At 37.4% G+C, this 15,184-nt stretch overlaps 1 protein-coding gene across 1 annotated transcript in view; it reads right to left on the bottom strand.

The window, feature by feature from the left end:
• The window catches only part of LOC132684348 (uncharacterized), a 351,939-nt gene that overhangs the window by 324,354 nt on the left and 12,401 nt on the right, over positions 1-15,184 (bottom strand). The window lies entirely within an intron of this gene.

Raw genomic sequence — 15,184 nt, 5'->3', positions numbered from 1 at the left:
TCAGATTAAAGCTTTCTGTGTAAATAATAATGTCAATGGACATTTGGGTAAAACCCTGTATACAGAATTATACTGAGTGAACCTTGGAAAATTTATAATACCCTGAATTTTGAATTTTTTTTTCAGTAACCAGGTTTCAAATAAACCATTGTGGTTATTGTGCTTAATCTGACCAAATTTTATGTGGCTTTAAGATGGCCACTGACATGTTTACTTTCTGATAAACATTAGACATATCAGAGGCAATGTAGTTCATTATTTTTTTTTTACTGCAACTTCTAAAAAATATAACTATTACTCACCTGAAATGTCATGTTCTAAAATTTCAAAATTATCTTTAGCAATAGACTGACTGAGGAAATGTTTAGAGAAAGACTCTACGGGCTCACTGGTCCATTCATGCTGTGTTCTGACTATCCCAGGAAGACAGCTCTTTGAGTGTCTCTTCCTGTCCTGCCATCTAGTTTTATGGTCTATTTTTAGCTCTAGCCTTTACTTTGCCTTTTTTGCAATAATTTCATGTTGTGGATTTCCACCAAAATAAAGACTCCCCTAAATCCCCTCAAGTTTACTAGTCTCATCATTATTTTGATTTGGACATAATAAAAAGTGAATTTTTGTGAGTGCCACCTAAATCATATTTAAACATTATTTCTTTAGTTTTGATGTCATATTCTTTTGCCTTTTGTAATCAGAAGTAGCAAGTCTCTTAGGCAACTGATTATTTTAAGTAAAACTGTTAGATGAAAAACGTGGGCAAGTCAGGCCTATGAAAAAAGTACAAATCAGTAAGCATTAATTTTTGATCCATTAAGATAATATTCAAATGGTGGCCCAAGAGTAATCATGGAAGCCAAGAATGCTTTCTCCACAAGATGGCCCTTGACAACACCCTCCACAGGGAGGTGCATTCCTGCCTGCGGCAGAAGGCAAGCGCTGGCTCCCTGTGAGCTTTGTTATACGCACACTTGTGTGCAAACAACTGAGTTCTTCAGCCCCCAAAGAAGAGAATTTGTCTACAGAGACAAGGCCTCAGAATAATAATCTCTCCCTTCTGCTGACTCTTAAAACTTGAAGAGAGGAAATTCTCTGATCTACATTCTGCAGGTAGAAAAATCAAATCTTTAAGTCAGTAACAAATTTCAATGGCAATCTTTAAGGTTTCAAACTTCACCACAGCAGAGGTTGAAGTTAAAAGTTCATTTCAGTCACTGCAGAAACTAGCATTTTGCTATACCTTAAAATGACTTTTGAGGGAAAAAAATGGCATTATGTAGCTTTGTAGAGCCCCCTATGCAATATAGATTGTCTATACCTACAAAGAGTTGACTTAAGATATATAAAGAGCCTATTCAGATATACTTTTTCGTTTTAATAAATGAGTGATATCTCTTTCTTGGAATTTCTATACATAGACAAATGAAAATGTAGCTATGAACACACATAGGAAGACAGTCTTGGCATACATGTTCACATGACTCATAGAGGTTTACTTAAAGGTAATCATTTCAAGTTAAGATTGATTCTAAGATACAGAGCTAGTTTTAAAATAATCTTCAGATAAAAAATTGAAAAATCTATTGTCATTTTCTGAATTCAGAACTGATTGTTTCTATAATTTAACCTTAAATTTTATTACTTTCAAGGATTTCTGATATATTAACTAATTAGACTAGACTTGGCCATACACAGTGGCAGTGCAGACCTTAACTATCTGATGGTTTCAGTTCAAGAAAGATGATGAAGGTGGCCCTACGAGCAGCGCAGTCCCAGAACGTGCATATCCCTTGCTGCTCATGTGGAAACATTTAAGTGAAACCACCAAATACATTAGTCCCACCCAACTCCGCTATATGGGGTTGGATTCATGTACATCCAGTCAAAAAGGGGAGCCAGAGAAATACAAATATACCAAAGCTGCTCATCTCCCAACTTAAATTATACTAATCAACTTACAGATATTCATATTAGAACTTTCCTTTTTAGATGTCAACTAGATTCAGAAATAGATAATTTTCAATGCTTGTATTAGTTTAGGATATAGGCTTTGGGGGCACCTGGATTAAGCATCCAACTTCAGCTCGGGTCATAATCTCAGCATTCACGAGTCCAAGCCCCATATCAGGTTCTCTGCAGTCAGCACAGAGCCCACTTCAGATTCTCTGTCCCACTCTCTCTCTCTCTGCCTCTCTCTCTCTCCTTCTCTCAATATTAAACAATTAAAAAAAAAAGAATATAGCTTTTAAGATTGTCTAACACTGTACTAACACATTTAAATAAAATCGTTACTTCTTTCGTTAAAAAAAAAACACATTAAAAGAAAATAAAACTACCCAATATCCCTTGTTAATTTGGGTTTTAAAAATTCTAATCAAATTTTAGGGAAAAAAGCTGTGACTATATAAAAATGATAATACATTATGTTCAAGAAGCGTTCATCAAAGAAATGCAAGATTAGTTTAATATCTGAAAGCAAATCAATGTAATGCATCACATTAAACTAAAAAACACAAACTCAATACATGCAGAAAAAATCATTTGAAGAGATCCAATTTCTATTCCTAATAAAAACTTGCAGAAAACAAGTAATAGAAGGAAACTTTCTCAACCTGATAAAGAGAATCTATGAAAAATTTAAGCTAACATCACACTTAATTGTGGCAAAATGAATGCTATACCCCAAATTAGGGACAAGACAAGGGTGTCCACTCCCACCTCTTCTATTCAATATTGTACTAGAGTTTCTAGCCATGGCAGTTAGGCAAGAAAGGGAAATAAAAGCCATCCAGATTATAAAGGAGGAAGGAAAACTATCTTTATTCACAATGTAATTGTTTAGAAAATCCTTTGAAATAGAAGATGGAGATGCAGAAAGACCCTGAACTCATTCTTTCCCATGGACACACTGAATCCACAACTACATGTAGAACAATACCCTCTGAAAAAAAGACCTGAAAACTGGCTGAACAGTTGCCTCACATCAAATGAGAAAAGGGCCATATCAAGGTGGATAGGAGAGGCTAAGACATGCCAAAAATTTACTGCCCCTGGCATGGTAAACCACAATTGAGAGGGATCTCACAAATCGAGCTTCTCCCAGAGGAATGAAAGTTTGTAACCCACATCAAGCACTCCAATCCTAAAGACCTGTACCTGAGAGACAAGCTCCTAAAATAGCTGCCTTTGAAAACCAACAAGGCTTGCATTCACAAAACCTGGGAGTCTGTAGCAAACTGAAAGACTGCTCTTAAAGGACTCATATACTCACTTGACCCAGGGCCCAGTGCAAAACCAGCAGTTTGGAAAGTACCCAGATTAATCTGTTAATCTCCAAGCATCAACTGAAAGGGCAGAGACCTGTTGGGAATCTCTCCAAGGATGGAGACACTGGTGGGCACCATTTTTGCACTCTCCCTCTCCCTTGCGATAGCCAGTGGGCACATGCCATCCCTTCTCCCCCTGCCTCACTAAAAGTGGGGGGCGTGCAACATCCCTGCACTTGCTCTCTGCCTTGCTAAAGCTGACAGATGCATGCCATACCTGTTTTCTCTCTGCCATGATCCACAGTGCCCGTGTCTCCTGGAGGGGAACTTTTACATACATCTAATGCCCTAGTATTTTTTTACATCTTGTATCCAAGTTTTTACAATGGAAGCCCAGGAGATGCCTCTTGAGCACTTGGCTCTGGAGGCTACAGTGGCTTGCATTCTTGAGTCCCAAGGGACTGTAACAATCAGAGAGGCAGAGTACCACCTCCAGGGCAGTATTCAGATCAAAAACTGAAACACTCCATCTTTCTGAGAAGGGGGCCTATTTGTCTGCCCAGGAGCACTGGCCTGATGAGCAGGCTCCTGGTCTGGCAAACTCTTAGAGGCCTACCAAGGTACTCTCAGGGAACGGGGCCAAGGGATGCAGGCCTCTGCCTCACACCAGCTTGCCAATATCCCCAAGAAGGAGTTTGTACTCTTGTCTGGCACCTTGATTTTTGCAGTTGCTGCCAAGGAACACCTCTTCATAACCTGACTCTGAAGGCCAGCAGGTCTTACATTTATGCATCCCACAAGACTATAACCAACAAAGTAAGAGTTTTCAAATAGCTACCACCCTCAGCACACAGCAAGAAGCAATAGACCAGGAGCTGAGTCTCTCCACAAAAAGTACCTATAAGCTTATCGCCATAGCTACAGCCTAAAAAGTAGGCTTCTAATTAAATACATATCTAAGAGTTGACTGTAAACCTTTCAAGAGAGAAGATGGGCCCTATCTTCATGCTCCCCCTCTACCACATTCCAGAACACCAATGTCTCTTGGAAGGGAGTTCTTATTTGTGTTTGGTATCCCAGGTTTTACATTTGGTACCCCAATATTTGCAGCAGCCACACAGAAATGTTCCTGGATCACCAAGACAGCTTGAGTCCCTGGGACCCATGGCACTATAACAATCGGAGAGACAGTTCTTGGCAGTCCCGCAGAGAACTGCACAGCCAGCACGCTAAAACACACTCCCAGACTTTCTCTGTAAGAGGCCTATTTATTATCCTGGAGCTTTAGCCTGAGGGGCAGGTTTCAAGATTTCCTTGAGGCTACAGAGGTACTCTCAGGGAATGTAGGTGAGGGGACATCATTTTTATACTCTCCCTCTGCCTTATTACAGTTCACCTGTACCTCCCAGAAAGGGGCTTATACCCTCCTCTGGAGCCCAATTTTTGCAACGGTTGCAAAGGGGACAACACCTGACTTCCTAGTCTAGAAGCCAGCAGGATCTACAATGGCAGTCCCACAGGATTGTACATATTACATACTAAAAGCTGCTGCCTAAGGGTCTGGCTTCCAATCAGCCTGAAACTAGATGCTGGCACATTCTCAACAACTGAAGCTATTAAAAATAAATCAGGCTGCTTGGACAAAGACAAAGATTCAAGAAACAATCAAAAGCTAGGACAAAGTTAAACAATAAGTTTCATCTTCTACAGGAGTACATTCCTGAAAGACTGGGAGAAATAGCTGCTTCACCTAATACAGAGGGAAAAAAACACAAAAAAAGAGTCAAGTAAAATGAAGAAACAGAGAAATATGTTCTGAACAAAAGAACAAGATAAAACCTCAGGGAAAAAAAAAAAAACCTTAATGAAACATAGATAAGTAATTCACCTAAGAGTTCAAAGTAACGGTCATAAAGATGCTCACCAAACTTGGAAGAAGAATGGATAAACAGTGAGAACTTCAACAAAAAGCAGAAAGTAGCAAACTGGTGCAGACACTCTGGAGAACAAAACGGAGGTTCCTCCAAAAGTTAAAAATACAACTACTCTATGATCCAGCAATTGCATTAATAGGCATTTATCCAAAGGATACAGAAATACAGATTTGAAGGGGTACATGCACCCCAATGTTTATGGTGGCATTATCAACAATAGCCAAACTATGGAGAGAGCCCAAATAAAGATGTGGTGTGTGTGTGTGTATACACATATATATATGTATATATGCGTGTGTGTGTATATACATATATATATACAATATGTGTGTATATACGTGTATATATATATATATACATATATATATATACATAAAATAGACTATCACTCACCCGTCAAAAAGAATGAAGAAAGAATGAAGTCTTGCCATTTGTAACACCATGGATGGAGCTAGAGTATATTATGCTGAGCAAAATAAGTCAGAGAAAGGCAAATATGATTTCACTCATATGTGTTAAGAAACAAAACAGATGAACATATTGCAAGGTGGGGGAGAGAGGGGGAAAAAAAGCCATGAGAGACTCTTAAAGTTATAGAACAAACAGAGTTGATGGAGGGAGGTGGCTAGGGGATGAGCTAGATGAGTGATGGGTATTCAGGAGGGCACTTATTACGATGAGCAACGGATGTTGTCTGTAAGTAATAAATCAATGAATTCTGCTCCTGAAACCAATATTACACTATATGTCAACTAACTAGAATTTAAGTAAAAATTTGAAAAGAAAAAAGATAGGAAATATAATGAACATATCAAACAGAACTCACAGAGCTAAACAATATAATAAATGAATTGAAAAATACACTAGAGAGATTCAATAGATTACTTAAAGCAGAAGAAAGGATCAGTGATCTCAAAGACAGGGCAGTGGAACTCATCTAAACAGAACAGCAAAAAGAAACAATTTTAAAAAGTGAAGATATCAATATCAAGCTGAACAACATTCACATTTTCAGGGTCCCAGAAGGAGAAGAGAAAGAGACAAAAAATTTACTTGAATAAATAATGGCTGAAAACTTCTTCAACCTGGGGAAGGGACCAAACACTTCAGAAAGCAAAGGAAGTTCCAGATAAGATGAACCCAAAGAAATCTACAGCATGACGTTTTACAATTAAAATGTCAAAAGTGAGAGCAAGAGAAAAACAATGTTTTAGTTACAAAATAACCCCCAAAAGGCTATCAGATTTTTCACAGAAATTTTTCAGGCCAGAAGGAGGTGGCATGAAATACTCAAAGCACTGAAATGAAAAAACTTGCAACCAAGAATACTCAACCCGGCAAAACTGTCATTCAGAATTGAAGGGGAAATAAAGTTTTCTAGACAAGCAAAAACTGAAGAAGTTCATCACCACTAAACCAGCCTTACAAGAAATCCAAAGGGAACTTTTTAAGAATGAAAACAAAGGGCTTTAATTAGTAATAAGAAAATATGTGAAAATATAAATCACACGGGTAAAAGGTAAATATACAGTAAAGAAGGTGGTTTAATCACATATAAAGCTAATAAGAAGGTTGAAAGACAAAATTAGTAAAATTATAACTACAATAATTAGTTAAAAATACATGTAATATGTAAAAATGTGACATCAAAAACATAAAAGAATAAAAATGTAGAGTTTTAGAATGTGTTCAACTTGTTATCAACGTAAAATAGACTGTTATAGAGTTTGTTACATGAAAGAACTATGGTAGCCAAGAGCAAAAACATACATTAGACACACAAAAATTAATGAAAAAGAAATTTAACCATGACAATAATGAAAGTCATCAAACTCTAACAGAAGAGAACAAGAGAAGAAGGAACAGAGATGAACTACAAGACAGTAACAAAAAAAGTTAGCAAAATAGCAATAAGTACATGCCTATCAATACTTACTTTAAATGTAAATGAATGAAATACCCCAATCAAAAAGACAAAGTATAGCTAAATGGATTAAAAAAAAAAAAAAAAGACCCTGTGCTATGCTATCTACAAAAGACTCACTCCAAATGTAAGGATTCAAACAGATTAAAAATTAGGGGTGAAAAAATATATTCCATGTAAATGAAAACAAAAAGAAAGCTAAGATAACTAAACTTATATCAGACAAAATAGACTTTAAAACAAATTCTATAATGTAAGACAAAAAACATTGCATAATGATAAAGGGGTCAAACCAACAAGAGAATATAACATTTATGAATATTTATACACCCAAAAGAAGACCACCAAAATATATAATGCAAATATTAGCAGACCTAAAGGGAGAGGTGGACAGCAATATAATAATAGTCGGGGTCTTTACACCCCACTTACATCAACGGGTTGATCATCCAGACAGAAAATCAACAAGGAAACATCAGCCTTAAACAACACACTAGACTAGATGTACATAATAGATATATACAGAACATTCCATCCAAAAGCAGCAGAATACACATTATTCAATTCCAAATAGAACAGTCTCAGGATAGATCATACGTTAGGCTACAAAACAAGACTTAGTAAGTTTAAGAAAACTGAAATCATATCAAACAACTTTTCCAAAAATAATGGTATAAAACTAGAAATCAATTACAAAAAAGAAACTGGAAAAATCACAAATATATGGAGATTTGATCAACATGCTACTGAACAGTGAAGAAATGAAAGGAGAAACCAAAAAATATCTTGAGAAAAACACAACATACCAAAAGTTATAGGATACAGCAAAAGCAGTTTTAGAGGGAAGTTCAGAGCAATACAGGTCTACCTCAAGAAAAAAGAATCTCAAATAAATAATCTAATTGTACATTCCAAGGAACTAGAAAAAGAATGAAGCCCAAAGTTATTAGAAGGAAAGAAATAACAAGGATCAAAGCAGAAATAAATGAAATACAGAATAAAAAGACAACAGAACAATCAATGAAGCCAACAGCTGGTTCCATGAAAAATAAACAAAACTGGCAAAACTTTACATAGACTAAGGGGGAAAAATGTAGATGACATGATTTTATTTTTTTTTAATTTTTTTATTTTTAAATTTACATCCAAGTTAGCATATAATGCAACAATGATTTCAGGAGTAGATTCTTTAATGCCCCTTACCCATTTAGCCCACCCCCCCTTCCCACAACCCCTCCAGTAACCCTCTGTTTGTTCTCTATATTTAAGGGTCTCTTATGTTTTGTCCCCTTCCATGTTTTTATATTATTTTTGCTTCCCTTCCCTTATGTACATCTGTTTTGTATCTTAAAATCCTCATATGAGTGAAGGATGACATGATTTTATATATAGAAATTTCTAAAGACTCCACCAAGAAACAGAATAAATAAATGCAATAAATTTGTAGGATACAAAATCAATATACAAAATATGTTACATTTATATACACTAAAAATAAACTATGAAAAGGGGAAAGTAAGAAAATAATTCCACTGACAATTATACGTAAAAGAATAAAATACCTATCAATAAATTTAACTAAGGAGGTAAAATATCTGAACACTAAAAAATATAAAATACTAATGAAAGAATTTAGGGGGTGGGGGGGTGGGGAGCACAAATGAATGGGAAGATACTCCATGCTAATGGGTTGGAAGAATTAAAAAGATCACTCACCATGAACAGGTGGGATTTATGCCCAGGATATAAGGATGGTTCAATATTCACAAATCAATCAATATCATACACCACATCAACAAAACAAAGCACAAAAATCATATGATCAAGGGCGCCTGGGTGGCAATCAGGTGGCAGTCAGTCAGTTGAGCATCTGACTTTTGATTTTGGCTCAGGTCATGATCTCACAATTCATGGGATCAAGCCCCGCATGGAACTCTGCTCTGACAGCACGGAGCCTGCTTGGGATTCTCTTTCCTCCTCTCTCTGCCCTTCCCCCGCTCATGCTCTTTTTCTCTCTCTCTCAAAATAAACATTGTTTTAATCATATGATCATTTCAAAAGATACAGAAAAAGCACTTGATAGTGCTTGATAAGTCAGTCAGAACAAGACAAATATCATATGATTTCATTCATATGTAGAATCTAAGAAACAAAACAGAGGAAAAAGAGACAAACAAACAAAAAGGAGCCTTAAATATAAAGAATAAACGCAGTTACCAGAAGCTAGGTGGGTGAGGGCATGGGTGAAATAGGTAAAGGGGATTAAGAGTGCACTTACTGTGATGAGCACTGAGTAATGTATGGAATCGCTGAGTCACTATATTGCACACCTGAAACTAATATAACACTGTATTTTAATCATACTGGAATCTAACAATTAAAAACTTTAAAAAAAAATAATTCAAGGTAGAATTTAAAAAGAATGGCCACAGGACTTGAATAGACATTTTCCAAAGAAGACATACAGGTGGCAAACAGACCCATGAAAGAATGCTCAACATCACTAACCATCAGGGAAATGCAAACCAAACCCATGAAAAGATATCACTTCATATCTGTCAGATTGGCTATTATCAAAAAGATTTTTTTTAATAACGAGTGTTGGTAAGGACATGGAATAAAGGGAACCCTCCTATACAGTTGGTAGGAATGTAAATTGGTATAGCCACTATGGAAGAGCATATGGAGCTTCCTCAAAAAATTAAAAGGAGAGCCAGTGTACAATACAGCAATTCCACATCTGGGTAACTATCTCAAGAACACTAATTTGAAGAGATATATGCACCCTTATGATAACTGCTGCGTTGTTTGCAATAGCGCCAAGATGTGGAAGCAATCTAAGGTATATTACTCAGCCATAAAAAGAATGAAATCTTTCCATTTGCAACAACACTAAGTAGACTTAGAGGGTATTGTGCTAATTGAAATAAGTTAGAGAAAGATAACTATGACTTCACTTATATGTGGAATCTGAAAAACAAAACAAAAATGAACAAACAAAACAAAAACAGACTAACAGATATAGGAAACTACTGGTTACCAGAAGTGGAAGAGATTGGAGGAATGGGAGAAACAGGTGAAGGGAACTAAGAGGTTGATACTTCCAGTTATAAAATAAATAAGTCATGGATGGGGCACGTGGGTGGTTCAGTCAGTTGAGCACCCAAGTCTTGATTTTGGCTCAGGTCATGATCTCACGGTTTGTGGGTTTGAGCTCCATGTCAGCCTTTGTGCTGATAGCTCAGAGTCTAGAGCCTGCTTCAGATTCTTTCTCCCTCTCTCTCTACCCTCTCCTATTCATGCTCTCTCTCCTTCTCTCTCAAAAATAAACAAACATTAACAAAAAATTAAGGGGCGCCTGGGTGGCTCAACGGTTAAGCGTCCAACTTCAGCTCTGGTCATGATCTCACACTTCATGAGTTCAAGCCCCGCGTCGGCTCTGTGCTGATGGCTCAGAGCCTGGAGCCTGCTTTGGATTCTGTGTCTCCCTCTCTCTCTGCCCCTCCCCCATTCGCACTCTGTCTCTCTCTCTCTCTCTCAAAAATAAACATAAAATTTTTTTAATTTAAATAAATAAATAAGTCATGGGGATGTAATGTATAGCACAGGGAATATAGTCAATAATACTGCAATAATTTTATGGTGACAGACAGTAAACAGATTTATTCTGAGGATCGTCTCATAAAGTATAAAAATACTGCATCAACTATAATGTACAACTGAATCTCATATGATATTGGAGGTCAATTCTGCTCCAATAAAAAAATGTGCAGTATACTATATGCCAATTATATCTCAATAACGCTGTTAACAGGATTGAGACACAAATTGGTGAAAATTTGAGCACCACAACCACTTCAGCTCAGATCATGATCTCACAGTTCATGAGTTCAAGCTCCACATCGGAGGGGGCACTGACAGCACAAAGCCTGCTTCAGAGTCTCTGTCTCCCTCTCTCTCTGCTCCTCCCCCGCTTGCACTCTCTCTCTCTCTCAAAAATAAACATTTAAAAAATTAATAAAATAAAAAACAATAAAAAGGAGAAAGAGAGAAAGAAACTGGAGAGAGAAGCCTCTCATTTGGAGAATGCCAGATAAAAAATACAAAGTAAGTGTGGTAATCAGAAAAACGATCAGGGGCGCCTGGGTGGCTCAGTCGGTTAAGTGCCCGACTTCGGCTCAGGTCATGATCTCACAGTTCGTGGGTTTGAGCCCCGCGTCAGGCTCTGTGCTGACAGCTCAGAGCCTGGAGCCTGCTTCGGATTCTGTGTCTCCCTCTCTGTCTGCCCCTCCCCTGCTCATTCTCTGTCTCTGTCTCAAAAATAAATAAAAACATTAAAAAAAAATAAGAAAAAAAAGAAAAATGATCATTTGCAACCATATCATAATTTAATCAGGCAAAAATCAGTAATTGATTCTAAAACATGTTTTATACTCTTTTATACATTTTATATATTTCGTATTTTATTAAAGCTACTAGCATTCTTAGTCTTATAATTTTAAGCTTGCTGATATTTCTCACCCCAATTCAACCTGGTGAACTCTTGTAATGCGCAGCAGTTCTGATAAAAGTATGGTGAACTACAAAGACATGGTCACATTCTCTAGGGAAGACCTTGATACAAATGAAAAATTCTGGCAATTATATAGAGGTTATTCAGAAGTCGTGATCTAGTCTGGAAAATAGCTTAGGTCTCTGTTTCAAGTCATTTCACAAACAACAGAGATGCATATTCCCAAGAATCAACAGTGAAAGATGCTTTTTTACAATGTTTTCCAAGATTTTGTGATAATGACAAGAATGCATATAAAAAGTTCCTCAATTTCTATACATTTTATGAGGTGAGACAGAAGCAAAGAATCTTGGTTATATGTTTATCTTCCATTCTTCTTGCTATCTGTGAGAGCTGGTATTTCTCTTGACTATAGAAATAAAAATAAAATAGAAAAAATATCTCAAATGTTACTGATATGTTTTTAGCAAAAAAAAAAAAAGCATGCAATTTGAACATTTCACCTCTAGCAATTTCAGTATCATTTTATTTCAATTAGCCAGGGAACTACTGCTTTATATAGCTGCAGGTGTAAAAAGAAGTAAAATTCCTCCAGTGATTAAGGCTGCTGTCAGTATCCTAATAGGATTTTTAAATATGCATCTTCTGTTTCTCTCCTCTTCCTCCTTCCTTTTAAGCATCAAAATACCTGGGGAAATTAATTATGAACTGTTCTGTTATATTTATAATACATCCTTAGTCACAAAAATAATAATAAAGCTTTACACTACTATAAAGTTCTATTAGTCATTATTAAAAGGCTGAAACAATCAGAGAAGCAAAACCGCAAAAAAACGAAGATCATATTACATATTTCTGAATTTGAAAGTAGTGTGATAACTCTTAAGGAAATGAAGTAGACTTTAGTGATTTAAAAAAACTATAAAAAAGGAGAAAAATTATTTATATTCTCTTTATTTTTCTTACCTTTACTAAGAAATTATTTCTCAGTTCCTGCTTCCTACACCCAAGGCAACTGAAAACTTCTTCCCACTTTAATCTGGGAAAATTATTTACTCAGTGGTATACTATCTTGTTTCCACCTCAAATGGTCTAACACCAATTGGGTGCACTGCAATTCATTTATGACACCAAGTTAGCATCAGACTTCACAGTTTAAGTTTTTCCACAAGACTGCTCTCACTTCAGAGGCCAGCTGCAAGTCTGAGGGCCACCCAGGCACCTGCACTTCTGACCAACTGGCTACCAATTTAGGAGGTCCCTACAATCCCCCTCAGGTTTAATAATTCACTAGAACAACTCATAGAACTCAGGAAAGTGCTATACTTATGATTACCACTTTTCTTAATGTTTGTTTATTCATTTAGAGAGAGAGTAAGAGATCAAGCAGGGGGGAGCACCTGCGTGGTTCAGTCGGTTGAGTGTCCAACTTCGGCTCAGATCATGATCTCATGGTCTATGGGTTCAAGCCCCGTGTCTGACTCTGTACCGACAGCTCAGAGCCTGGAGCCTGGTTCTGATTCTGTGTCTCCCTTTCTCTCTGCCCCTCCCCCACTCACACTCTGTCTCTCTCTCTCTGTCTCTCTCAAAAATAAATAAGCATTAAAAGAGAGAGGGAGAGAGAGAAAGAATCCCAAGTAAGCTCTGCATTGTCACCGCAGAGCCTGATGTGGGGTTTGAACTCACAAACTGTGAGATCATGACCTGAGCCAAAATCAAGAGTTGGACACTCAACTATCTGAGCCACTCAGGCACCCCATAATTTTAGAATAAAGAATACACATATGAGGACCAGACGAAGAGATTCATGGAGCAAAGCCTAGAAGGACATGCAGAGTTTCCATGCTATCCCTCATGGAGTCAGGGCACATCACCCTCCTGGTACCTCTATGTGTTCACTAACCAAGAAACTCCACTAGGCTTCAATGTTGCAAGTTTTTATTGGGTTTTCTTTACACAGGTATGATGGATTAAATATTGGCCACATGATTGGACCCAATCTCCAGCTATCTTCTTCTCCCCTGAAGTCAGGCTAACCCAAAGTTACAACCTTCTAATCACATGGTTGGTTTTTCTGGTGACCAACCTCCATCCTGAAGCTATTTAGGGGCCCACCATGAGTCACCTCAGCATAATATAGTCCTATTACTCAGGAGATTCTAAGGGTTTTTAGGAGCTCCATGCCAGGAACACAGGACAAAGACCAGACAACTTTTTTTATTGTACCACACATGTCTAGCTGGTTCTGGTGCCTTTGAGTAGCCACACAAGCTACTCCCACACTTTCTGTTGTCTAGGGTTCAATGCCCTGAACTATCCTATCCTACCTACCTGTTCCGATTTTGAGGCTCACTCTATTTGCTCGACACCTTATGATTCATCAAATAGGCTGGTTCTTCCACCATCGCACCCTTGCCTGCACCTCTCAGCTTGGCCTGTATCTCTTCTTTTTCTAGATTACATCTTCTCTCCTGCCCATGAATTTTCTTCCATTTAATAAATTAAATAATCTTCTTGGACTAATGAACTAATTCCTTGAGAGAACAAGCTGCCTACAACTAACATCTTAATAGGATTAAGAACTAAGACTGTGCATATGAACATGACTTTACTATTGCGGGAAATTCTTGTGCAGTAAGATAAAGTTGCAGAAAATCCTGAAGAAAATCCACTTATCCAAATAGCCAACTATTCAATTAGCCCCTCTCAAAACAATAGATTGCTCATCAGAATAAATAGCTCCTCCTGTGGTCAACTCATAACTCAAAAGGACAAATTACTTGGTTATTAAATGACTCTCTATGTATCAAAACTTAATTCAAAATCCTCACCTTGCTGTGCTCACTAAGCTTAAATTATTATATCATGAGGACTGTTCAGTCCTAATTAGCCAAATCACTGAAAGACCTCCAGACCCCAGATTCTTATAAATATCTGCCCTTTTTAAATTTTTTTAATGTTTATTTATTTTTAAGACAGAGAGAGACAGAGCATGAGTGGGGAAGGGCAGAGGGGGTTACACAGAATCTGAAGCAGGTTCCAGGCTCTGAGCTGTCAGCACAGAGCCCAATGCGGGGCTCGAACTCATGGACCATGAGATCGTGACCTAAGCCAAAGTTGGACACTTAACCGACTGAGCCAGCCAGGCGTCCCTATAGATATCTGCCCTCAATCTCTCCTTTTCAAAGATACTACTAAGATTCTGTCTAGAACGTGGCCTCCCTTACGGAGAATAGGAAACTTCAGTTAACCAACATATTATTTCAGTGCTCTTTTCAGAAAGTTGGGCATCAGCAATGGCCACCGAAACTTTTCTTCCTGTAAAATTCAGGTAAGGGTAATAATCCTTCCCATCTAACCAGTTTGACCTAGTCTCAAAGAAATGATTCTGATACGGGATGTTGACGGTCCTCTGGCTATTGCTATTTCTGTTATTTCTGTGAATAATAAACTTCGACCCAGGAGTCTAGCATCTTCTAACAACATCCACAAAACTACAGTAGGTTAACTTCTTATCTTGCAAGGAGGATAAAATCTTAGGATCGTCACA

Source organism: Panthera onca, chromosome C2, assembly GCF_046562875.1.
Source record: "Panthera onca isolate mPanOnc1 chromosome C2, mPanOnc1 haplotype 2, whole genome shotgun sequence".
Classification (NCBI taxonomy): domain Eukaryota; kingdom Metazoa; phylum Chordata; class Mammalia; order Carnivora; family Felidae; genus Panthera; species Panthera onca.
The sequence above is the reverse complement of the archived record's forward strand: the minus strand, read 5'-3'. Positions and strand labels throughout refer to the sequence as shown.